Here is an 11,862-nt window from a genome sequence, read left to right on the forward strand (position 1 = left end):
TTGCGCCACTGACCAGAAAAAACCTAGTCTAAAGTCAGTGGCGCGTTGCGCGTTGTTCATTATGCTATTTTAAGCGCGCATGCTTGGCCATAATGTAGCGGGTGCACAACGCGCATACACTTTGATTATCTCATCAACACAGATGCAGCAGTTTTTATTTTTGCAAATCATACATTATAACAAGGAAAAATATTAACACATGAGGGAAATCATTGTGGTGTCCATGAAAATTTAGTTTTTTTTCCTCCCACGCCTGTTTAACCGACGCTGATTTGTATGGGGATGGGAGAAACCCACCCACGATAGATAGATATATAGATAGATAGATAGATAGATAGATAGATAGATAGATAGATAGATAGATAGATAGATAGATAGATAGATAGATAGATAGATAAGTCTGATTTGAACGTTGAATTTCTTGTTATTTCTGCATGCATTCTACTTCAGACAGTCAATAAACAGTGCCGTCTGAGGGTGTTACTGCATGAGGGTTTATGCCATAGTTTACAGGTGCACGCAAAACACGCAATACAACGTCACTTCTCTGTCTTTCACGGTCCTGACAAGAACGTCGGTCTCCTCGGCTGTGAACCGCTCCTGGCGCGCGCCTGGTGAATCCGCCGTTATAATAGCAATCCGCCATGCAACATGCGCACCTGCTCTTAAAGGGAATGTGAGATGACGCTCTGATTGGTTTATTCCACGTTACGCCCAAACCACACCTATGAATAATGAAGCTACTTCAGACCAACCTCTTTTAGATTTGCGCCAGGCGCAAGAGGCATTTATCCCGCCGGGAAAATAGCAACAGCGCCGGGATCCGCCCACAAAGTTACTTGCGCTTTGCGCTTTGACACTTGCGTTTCAGATCGTTAAAATAGGGCCCTCTGTGTGTTTATGCTATGATGATAGTTTTTCTCAAATGAAGTGGTAAAATGCTGATGAAGTGACTCAGAATGGCTCTGGAGCTGAAGTTCATGCATTCATGTCCTCATATGAGGCTGCAGAGGGTGAAAACACAAAGAATCATGACAAATTCCATGAAATACAGCATTATTTTAACGCTTGGTTCCCAAAGGACGATGAAGAAAATGAAGATACAAATAATAAGAGGATTTATTCCGAACACGATTACTAGCCAACATACGATTTAAATTTTTGTCCCGGTGTTCAGCAATTTTAACATAGTATCGTCATCATATCAGTGTAGATGGACCAAAATAAAACCATTAAAATATCAAGTAAATAAGTATTGTGTTGTGATAGTTGGTGCCACAGTGACTCTTGTCCCAAAAAGTATTGCTATACCACGATACTCAATATGTTGTCCCACTGTGAGTCATTTTTCCCTGTTGCACCTAAAAAAAAAATTTGAGGGTTCCCCCACCTGCCGAATCCCACTTTAAAACTCCTGAAACGGAGGATGAAAAAGATTTTTACCTTCAAACGAATCACACTGAAAGTGTTTTTTAGTTGTTTTTTTAAACGTCTTTGACGGCCGTGCCCTCCTAAAACTAGCCAGACAAGATCAAACTGGTTTTGGATCGAATGCATGGGGTGACATTCTCAAACGGTTAAGTGGCTTAATGTTCTAAAACAATAACCAGTCAAAACTAATTTCTCATGTCAAAAACAATAGGTCTATCTACTGCTAAGACAATGGCATCGTAATCCAAGTGCAGACAATTTTCTTTTACGTTACACTCCTAAAAATAAAAATTACAAAAGGTTGTTTTTACAGTGAGCCGACATTAAATAACCATTTATTTCCTCTGTGTAAAGAACTTTTTTAAAATCTAAAGAACCTTTTTCCACTGTTAAGAACCTATTGTGGAATGGAAACGTTCCATAAATGTTAAAAGTTCTTCAAGAAACCATCGATGCCATAAAGAACCTTTATGTTTAAGAGTGTAAGCAATTTCTCCCCCATATAGCCATTAAAAAAATGCTTAACGTGACTTAATAGCCTATATAAAGACAGTGATGATATTAAAATATCAAATTCATACACCTTATTGATAATGCATGAAGGCAAGCAGATATGAAGGCAATGCGCTAAATTTCACGTTAAGCGCTTTATTTATAATGGTTTTACATGGGAAAAGGCTTAGCGTGAAATTTTGCACATTGCCTTGATATTTTGGGTTTTTTTTTTTTTGAGAGAGAGAGACATCTTTATTCACATACATACTAATGCCAAGAACAAAGAAGATGATCAAGTATGTGAACTGGTCCCCAAAGAAGCTCTAAAGCTTATACTCGGGGGCCATAACAATCAAAGTAAAAAAAGTAAAAAACAAACAAGAACAAACAAAAAAAAAAACGATCGCAGATGTGTGACCATACATAGAAAATATTTCATACAACATTCGTACAACAAATAATAGGGGATCCCATTTCACAAGTACAGTTTTTCTTCACAGTGTACCATGAGATTATAAAATTAATACTGACATACATACAAAGTAAGAGATAATACATACTTCAAGAAAATGAATACAGACTCAATAATTGTTTCTTGAGCTTTTGTTTAAAATAAAGAAAAGAACTTGAATTTTTTAAGTTTTCATCCAGGTCGTTCCAAATCCGCGGTCCCCGGCACACCACACTCATACCAGTGCTTTTTAATCTCCGTTTTTTTCCAGTAATAATGTGCTTATTTCTAGTGAGGAAAGTGTGCCGGGGATAGCGAATAGGAACAAGTTCACACAGCCTACCATTTAGTCCATTGACCACCTGGTACATAGTACATGCATTATGAAATTTATTGTGTTCACTTAGTCTTAAAATACCATACCTAAGAAACATAGAGCAAGTTGGAGCATTAAAATCAGCCCATGAAATGGCACGAATAATTTTTTTTTGCAAAATTTCTAACTTTCTTAGGTAAGTACAGTAAGTGTTGCACCATATGATATTGCAGTAGTTTAAATGAGGTTCAAAGAGGGTTTTATAAAGAGTGATTAATGTTGCACGAGGAAACAGATATCTAAGCTTAAAGAACAGACCAACATACTTTGATAGCTTTTTAATAAGGTATTCAATATGGTGTTTAAAGTTTAGGTGATCATCTATAAAGACACCCAAGAATTTAGTCGTCTTTACTCTCTGTAGTTCCTCTCCCTCTATTTTAATCTGTAGATTTAAATCATCAAGTTTAAGTTGTTTTTTATTTGAACAAAATATTATGTAGTTAGTTTTACTAGTATTTATAGACAATTTATTTACTTTAAACCAACTGTCAACATTTTGAAGCTCTTTGTTAAGTAATTGTTGAAGTTCAAGTTCATTTTTATGTGATAAAAACAAATTAGTGTCATCTGCAAAAATTACTTTATGCAGAATCTTTGATGAGTTTTCCAGATCATTAATGTAAATAATAAAGAGGAGAGGACCTAATATGGATCCTTGTGGAACACCACATTGAACATATTTGTTTTCTGAAGTCTGTTCGCGTATAGTTACATATTGTTGCCTCTGATATAAATAACTCTTGAACCAATTAAGAGATTGACCTCTAATTCCATAATGGTGCAATTTATACAATAATATGGAAAAATCAATAGTATCGAAGGCCTTTGAAAGGTCTAAGAATATACCGATACCATATTCCCCCTTTTCTATGGCATCATTGATCTTTTCAGTAAGATCAAGGATTGCCATACTGGTGGTATGTTTTTTCCTAAAGCCATACTGGGATGGATTAAGTATATTCAATGTATTGAGATAATTAATCAATCTATTATACACTACTCTTTCCAGTATTTTGGAAAGACTTGGTAAGATGGATATGGGACGATAATTTTTTATTTCATTTTTGTCACCAGTTTTGTAAATCGGAATTATTTTTGCAATTTTTGTCATTCTGGGGACAATTCCTGTAAGCAGTGAGAGATTAATGCAATGTGAAAGTGGTTCAATTATTTCATTCGCAATACCTTTTAATATTTTGTTACTAATTTCATCTTCTCCAGCAGAATTTGAGCTCTTCAGAGCCATTATGATATTACACTGTAAAAAATGATCGGGATTTTGACGGTAAAAGACTGTAAAAATGCTACAGTGCAAAACTGTTAATTGGTTAACAGAAAGTTTCCTTACTATATACGGTAAATAACTGTGATAGATCTAACGGTACATTTAATGTAATTTTACTGTAAAATACTAATAAATTTACAGTTTTTGAAAGTGAAAAACAACAACTCATTGTATATTTACAGTGAAAAACCGTAAATTGACATTCCCACAATTCCCTGCGTGACACTTCACATTTGATTTATTTTTGTTGAAATAACTATGTTTCTTCTTAGTTTTCTTAGTTCTTTTCTAATCAGTTATGTACATTAGGGTTTTGTGTTACATTTAATGTTGTTAAATTAATGTTTATTGCATTTTTAAAATTTCATGTGTGTTACCATGATGGTGTTTAATGTTTGTGCGAATAACACTGTGCAGCTTCAATATAATAGTATTAACTTTCTTGTGGAAGATTGCTTGTGATGAGCTTTGATTTATCATGTGACTCATCACTGCTGTGATGGTTGTTGGTTGTCAGTGTATTACAATGGTACAAAACAGATTATAATACTTCAATAGGTTGGTAAATTATCATTATATCAGATAATGAATTACGGTTTAACACTGTACATTTTACGTTAAGTCTGTAAAACCAAAAACGGTGATACCGTATTTTTGACGGTAAAGTTCTGGTAACCACAGCTGCCAGTTTTTTTCCGTAAAAACAACGGGATTTTTTTTTACAGTGTATATAATTCTGTGGCATCAGTAGGCTTTAGGAAGAAGGAGTTTGGATAATTGCCTGTCATATATTGTTGGTAAGTGTTACGATTTGTGTGTGGTTGTGAAATGTTTTTTGAAAGATTTGTCCCAATCGATACAAAATAATTATTAAAATCATTTGCAAGATCAATATTATTTATTGTGTCTGGGAGCACGGTATCTTTATGGCCCTTATTCAAAACATTATTCAGCACTTTCCATGATTTCTTAGAGTCTCCCTGCACAGTTTGTATAAGTTCAGAATAATAACTAGATTTACTTTTTCGAATTATATGTGTCAATTTATTCTTATAAGCATTATATTTAATTTTATTCTCTATATTTGGTTTTTTAACATATATTTGGTAGAGTTTATTTTTTTGTTTAATAGAGTTCAAAATTGCACTTGTTAGCCAGGGTTTGTGTTCTGCCCTTCTACGTGTGACATTTTTAATAGGAATAATGGAACGAATAGAATTAGTTATTTCATTTACCAAAGAAGCATATGCAGTATCAGGATTGCCGGAACAATAAACAGTACCCCATGCTTTAGTCTGCAAACTTTCCTTAAGCTGATACATTGTTCTATCGTTTACTACTCTAATTTTTACCGGATGACATGACGGTAGGGATTTATAATCAAATTTAAAATACATCAATATTGGATAATGGTCAGATATATCAGAGAGTAATACTCCTGATTCAAGCTTGACATTTCGTACATTTGTAACAATATTGTCTATGACAGTTTTAGAAATATTTGTGACTCTGGTAAAGATATTTATAGTTGGAAAAAAAGAGGAGGAGTATAGTGTATTAATGAAATCATTTTTGACTGCATCGTTCTTGGCGACATCAATATTGAAGTCTCCAAGGAGGACGCAGTCTTTATTTAATTTGTTTAAATATAATAAAGTTTCTTCAAGTTTACTATTGAAAACATTTAAATCAGAATCTGGAGGACGGTAAATCACACCCACAATAATGTTTTTGCCTTTATCCTTTTTTATCTCAATAAAAAGAGAGTCTGTATGATTATCATTTACAGCAAGATCGCAAACATCGGCATGAATGTTCGAACGTACATAGAGGCATACCCCACCACCAAGTCTACCTACTCTGTCCTTATGAAACAATTTATAGTCTTCAATGTTTAAGGCATCTATGTACGATTTATCATTTAGCCACGTCTCACTACAACCAATTACACTAAAGCAACATTCAGTATTTAGGAGTAGGGAGACAAGCTCATCATAATGTTTATTCAAGCTTCTTATGTTTAAGTGCAGGAATGAAAAGTTATTTGCTATATTCAGACATTTTACGTGCTCAGGGTCATAATATTTACAAGTTATGTTATTTTCAACGTCAATACAGTGATGCATGTCATCTCCATCGTATGTCAAATCTTCAAATCCCATAGATAATAAAACAAAAAAGCATTTCCCCCAAAACTCACAAAGCAATCCAGACACACACACACACACACACACATACGCGGCCACAACAACACAGACATACAGGACAAGACAAATGAATAAAACCTTTTTGCGAAAGGCATTTAAGTGACTAAAGAATAAGCAAAAAAGAAAACGAAAAACAGAAGAAAAAAACAACAACAAAGAAAAAAAGCGTTCCAAGCACCCGCCCATCTTTACATCCTTATGATATATAATTGGCTATATATCATATGTTAATATTTACATTTCAGTCAGCCAAACAAACAAAATATTAAATCAGCGGCTTTCCATCCACATTAACATAATAGACTATTTTGATTAGTAGGATTAAACCTTTGAGTATTTTCATGAGTCAATCACATTGTCCTTTGCATGAGGAGAGGCAATAGCCTACTGTTTATCCGTGATGTTAAAATAAGGTAGTCCTCCCGGGTTCACGCATGGGAGAATATATATCACGCAAAACAGATCCTACCTTTCCAGCAGAGACACCCCCCTTCTGTTCGTCTAAATCCATAAATAAGAGAGATCTGATCCAAAAGGTGTTCAGCTAGTCCTTAAGTTTAGTCAAATATTCACGTGCTTCAGCTGGGCTTCTAAATGAGCGGTGAATTCCTCCATGTGTCAGGCACAGAATTGCAGGAAACTTCATGTTGAATCTGATATTCTTGTTGATCAGCGCCTCGCACACCTCATTGAAACCCCGGCGTTGTTCACGAACAGCTGGGGATAAGTCTTGGTAAATGAGCAATTTTTTATTCTCAAGCATCAGTGACCCCTTAGCTTTCACAGCACGCATGATCTTATCTTTGTCGCTGGGATTGTGTAATTTTATAATCATTGCTCGCGGTCTATCATCCTGCTTGGGTCCGACACGGTGAGCCCGATCAATCTTCACCCTGTCCTTGCCAGTCTGGAGGCCCAGTAGTTTCGGGAACATAGATTCTAGGAATATTTTCGGGTCAGTCCCTTCAATTCCTTCTTTCAAATTTAAGATTTTGAGGTTGTCCCGACGACTTCGACTTTCCAGATCGATCACTTTATCATTTGCTGTTTTCAACTGTGTTTCCATTGCAGCCACTTTAGTTTGTAGTATCTTGACGGAATCTTCCACAGTTGAAATCCGCTCTTCTGCTAATTGGAGTCTCTGCTCATTTTGTTCCACAACAATTGTGAGTTTATCAGTAATTTTTTTTAGCTTGTCGTCCATTAATGTAGAAATTACTTCAGTTAATTCCGCAATCAAGACAGCGTTGTCAGCCCTCGCTGTACCCATGCTTTGTTCCTGAAGCGACACGGTAACTTTTCCTTTCAGCTTTTTCTTCTCTCCTCTCGTGATATTAGGAGCGTCCATACGCTATATTGTTATTTTAGACTATATTTCCACTATAAGTGCCAACTAAGTATCATTAAAGCGCAGTTTTTATTCTACAGACGAGCAGGTGCGTCAGGAGTGTTCACCTAATCCGCCATCTTGTTTTTCCAGTTTAACCTGTTTATCTGCTTGCCTGTACATACATGTTTAATCAATAAGTTCTAAACTGAATCAATTCAGAACAGGTCAATGCATTAAGCGGCATTTTCTTAATGGTTTTCTATGGGGAACTCTTAACATTAAATTTAGTGAGTGTGTTTATATTCTAGGCATTTCTGCTTGCCTGTATACAGGTCCTTCTCAAAAAATTAGCATATTGTGATAAAGTTCATTATTTTCCATAATGTAATGATAAAAATTAAACTTTCATATATTTTAGATTCATTGCACACCAACTGAAATATTTCAGGTCTTTTATTGTTTTAATACTGATGATTTTGGCATACAGCTCATGAAAACCCAAAATTCCTATCTCAAAAAATTAGCATATTTCATCCGACCAATAAAATAAGTGTTTTTAATACATAAAAAGTCAACCTTCAAATAATTATGTTCAGTTATGCACTCAATAGTCAATACTTGGTCGGGAATTCTTTTGCAGAAATGACTGCTTCAATGCGGCGTGGCATGGAGGCAATCAGCCTGTGGCACTGCTGAGGTGTTATGGAGGCCCAGGATGCTTCGATAGCGGCCTTAAGCTCATCCAGAGTGTTGGGTCTTCCGTCTCTCAACTTTCTCTTCACAATATCCCACAGATTCTCTATGGGGTTCAGGTCAGGAGAGTTGGCAGGCCAATTGAGCACAGTAATACCATGGTCAGTAAACCATTTACCAGTGGTTTTGGCACTGTGAGCAGGTGCCAGGTCGTGCTGAAAAATGAAATCTTCATCTCCATAAAGCTTTTCAGCAGATGGAAGCATGAAGTGCTCCAAAATCTCCTGATTGACCCTGCTCTTGATAAAACACAGTGCACCAACACCAGCAGCTGACATGGCACCCCAGACCATCACTGACTGTGGGTACTTGACACTGGACTTCAGGCATTTTGGCATTTCCTTCTCCCCAGTCTTCCTCCAGACTCTGGCACCTTGATTTCCGAATGACATGCAAAACTGAGCAACAGTCCAGTGCTGCTTCTCTGTAGCCCAGGTCAGGCGCTTCTGCCGCTGTCTCTGGTTCAAAAGTGGCTTGACCTGGGGAATGCGGCACCTGTAGCCCATTTCCTGCACACGCCTGTGCACGGTGGCTCTGGATGTTTCTACTCCAGACTCAGTCCACTGCTTCCGCAGGTCCCCCAAGGTCTGGAATCGGTCCTTCTCCACAATCTTCCTCAGGGTCTGGTCACCTCTTCTCGTTGTGCAGCGTTTTTTGCCACACTTTTTCCTTCCCACAGACTTCCCACTGAGGTGCCTTGATACAGCACTCTGGGAACAGCCTATTTGTTCAGAAATTTCTTTCTGTCTTACCCTCTTGCTTCGAGGGTGTCAATGATGGCCTTCTGGACAGCAGTCAGGTCGGCAGTCTTACCCATGATTGCGGTTTTGAGTAATGAAACAGGCTGGGAGTTTTTAAAAGCCTCAGGAATCTTTTGCAGGTGTTTAGAATTAATTAGTTGATTCAGATGATTAGGTTAATAGCTTGTTTTAGAGACCCTTTTCATGATATGCTAATTTTTTGAGACAGGAATTTTGGGTTTTCATGCGCTGTATGCCAAAATCATCAGTATTAAAACAATAAAAGACCTGAAATATTTCAGTTGGTGTGCAATGAATCTAAAATATATGAAAGTTTAATTTTTATCATTACATTATGAAAAATAATGAACTTTATCACAATATGCTAATTTTTTTGAGAAGGACCTGTATCATTTCTTTGATGTATGATGACGAGTTTTCTGCACTTACCTGAGACACCCGGTGAAGAAGTTTGCTTTACACATCCTGCATCTGTGGCTTCTGTGTAACTGAAATAGCAGATTTGCAGTTAGTTATGTTACTTTTTTCTTTTTCTTTTTTTAACTTTTCTCTTTTTTTACATTTGGCATACATTTGGCATTTGTTCAAATAAACTTGCATTCAAGGTATCACTTTTATGCATTCCCTGGGAATCAAACCTGAGACCTTGGCATTGCTACTGTTTGGGCTTTAGGAATGCTGTTGTATAAAACAGTTTTTTTTATTGTAATAATATTTCACAATATAAATATTTTTTATGTATTTTTGACCAAATAAATGCAGCCTTGAGGGGCAAGAGACTTCTTTTAAAAATCAAACTTATTCCAAACTTTTGACAAGTATTACAAACTAATCATGGTGTAATTAATCTAAAACCCAACCTTTTGCTTTACTGCTAAAATCATCTGAATTGAGTCAGATTCACGTTTTATGTCATCATTTTTTTTCCACTTTTTATATCAATTATGACATAGTAAGCCATAATTATGACTTTAAGATTATGATATTTAAGATTTACCAAAGCGTGATTTTTTTTTATTTTGTGGCGAAAATGATCTCCCATACATATAAGCACACACTTACTTTGAAATAAATAAACCCCTTTAATCAAAACCAGAGGTCTTTCTGCACCAAAATGTTCATTTTGACCTTAATTCTGGGTAACTGAAGGGTGAAACAAGAGGCAGAGGAACCACAGTGAACCTGAGTGAAAACAGATGATGCTGAAAACACTGAGCAAGCAGTTTTAATTAGTCGTTAAGCCTAAACTACATTTACTTGAGTACTGTACTTAAGTTCACTTTTTTAAGTATCTGTACTTTACTTGAGTATTGTTTTTTCTGGAAACTTTTTACTTTAACTTCTTTGAAAGACTACATTTGGAAAACAAATATCTTACTTTTTACTCGACTACATTTCTGTCAAAGTCCTTGAGTAGAAAGCCAGTCGGGGGATGAATTTTTTTTTTTTTATCTTTAAAACGTGATTGTTTTTTTGCAGAGGACAGACAGCCTATCAGTAATCACTCTTGTAGGGTCACGAGTCGTGAAGTTCAGCGATTTCCCATCGTTTCTTTGAACATTAATCAACTGATGGCAAAATGGATGAAGACAGATCCTCAGCACATGTGCGCGTATCCATGGCAAATATGTCTTTCTGTTTCGCTGTTTGTTAAAGCAGTGCTTCTGTCGGGCAGTTATACAGCTATGGTTGTGTATCTGAGTTTTAAAGAAGGATTTTTACAGACCACTTGATTCAAATGTGCATGAATGGATACACATAGATGTGTACTTTTGTTGGGGTGGTATGAGTGTTAAATAAAATAATGAAGATGATTATGGCTGTCTTTTTTTGTCATTTCGGTTGTTTAATTTCTATAGGTTTTGCAACATAAAAGCTCTTAATTCCACAGAGACTACAGGTGTATTCACTAGGTTGTAATGTATATGTAATGAATGAGTGATTATATAATCAAGGTATTAATCAATATTTCCTTCTAAATATTAAATGAGTTGAATGACTTCTCTAGGCTTGTGCGATTTTACTTTGTTATAGAAGTTACCAGTGTGATCACTGAAATGTTCTTCTCATGTCTTCTCTAATGTCTGTATTTGATATCTGAATGCAGTAACAGTGCTCGCTCATTTAGCTCGGCTTCCAGAAATGAAATAGGGACTTGTTTTGGTCTTCAACGTGTTAAAACATACAGGGGTCATTGAAGACAATAGTTTAAGGCACCATTTCTTTGTGAAAGCCTTACTTTCCAGTTAGACTGAAGTGTAGTTCTCCTTGAGAGAAAGAACGTGTTATCTTGATGTTTTGAGACGACTCTCCTGTTTATAGTCAGAGCCTGGCCAAATCCAACCTTGGAAAAGCTGTGTGTCGGTGTGTGTGTTAGTCTTTTTGGTTGCAGGTTAAGGAACCACTGGCATTATTGGAGATTGACTGAGTTGTTGTTCTGGAGAAGAAACCCACATCTGCGAGCTGGAAGATCACGACGAGCCTAACTTCAGGGTCCGAGTGTCCCCTGCATAATCGACGGAGATATGCTTCAGTCTATCTGCTTATGTGTGGAAAATTACTATATATATATATATTTCTTAGCCAATGAGAATCATTCAACCTGTAAGCAATGACGTAGCTTAGACCTTGGAAATGGTATAACTGCTGTGTGTGTGTGTGTGTGTGTGTGTGTGTGTGTGTGTGTGTGTGTGTGTGTGTGTGGTGAAGGGTATAACTGCTGCGTGTGTGTGTGTGTGTGGTGAAGGGTATAACTGCTGTGATCTTTGTA

This window comes from Rhinichthys klamathensis, unplaced genomic scaffold (genome assembly GCF_029890125.1).
Source record: "Rhinichthys klamathensis goyatoka isolate OS25496 unplaced genomic scaffold, OSU_Roscu_1.1 h1tg000738l_1, whole genome shotgun sequence".
In the NCBI taxonomy this organism is placed as follows: Eukaryota; Metazoa; Chordata; class Actinopteri; order Cypriniformes; family Leuciscidae; genus Rhinichthys; species Rhinichthys klamathensis.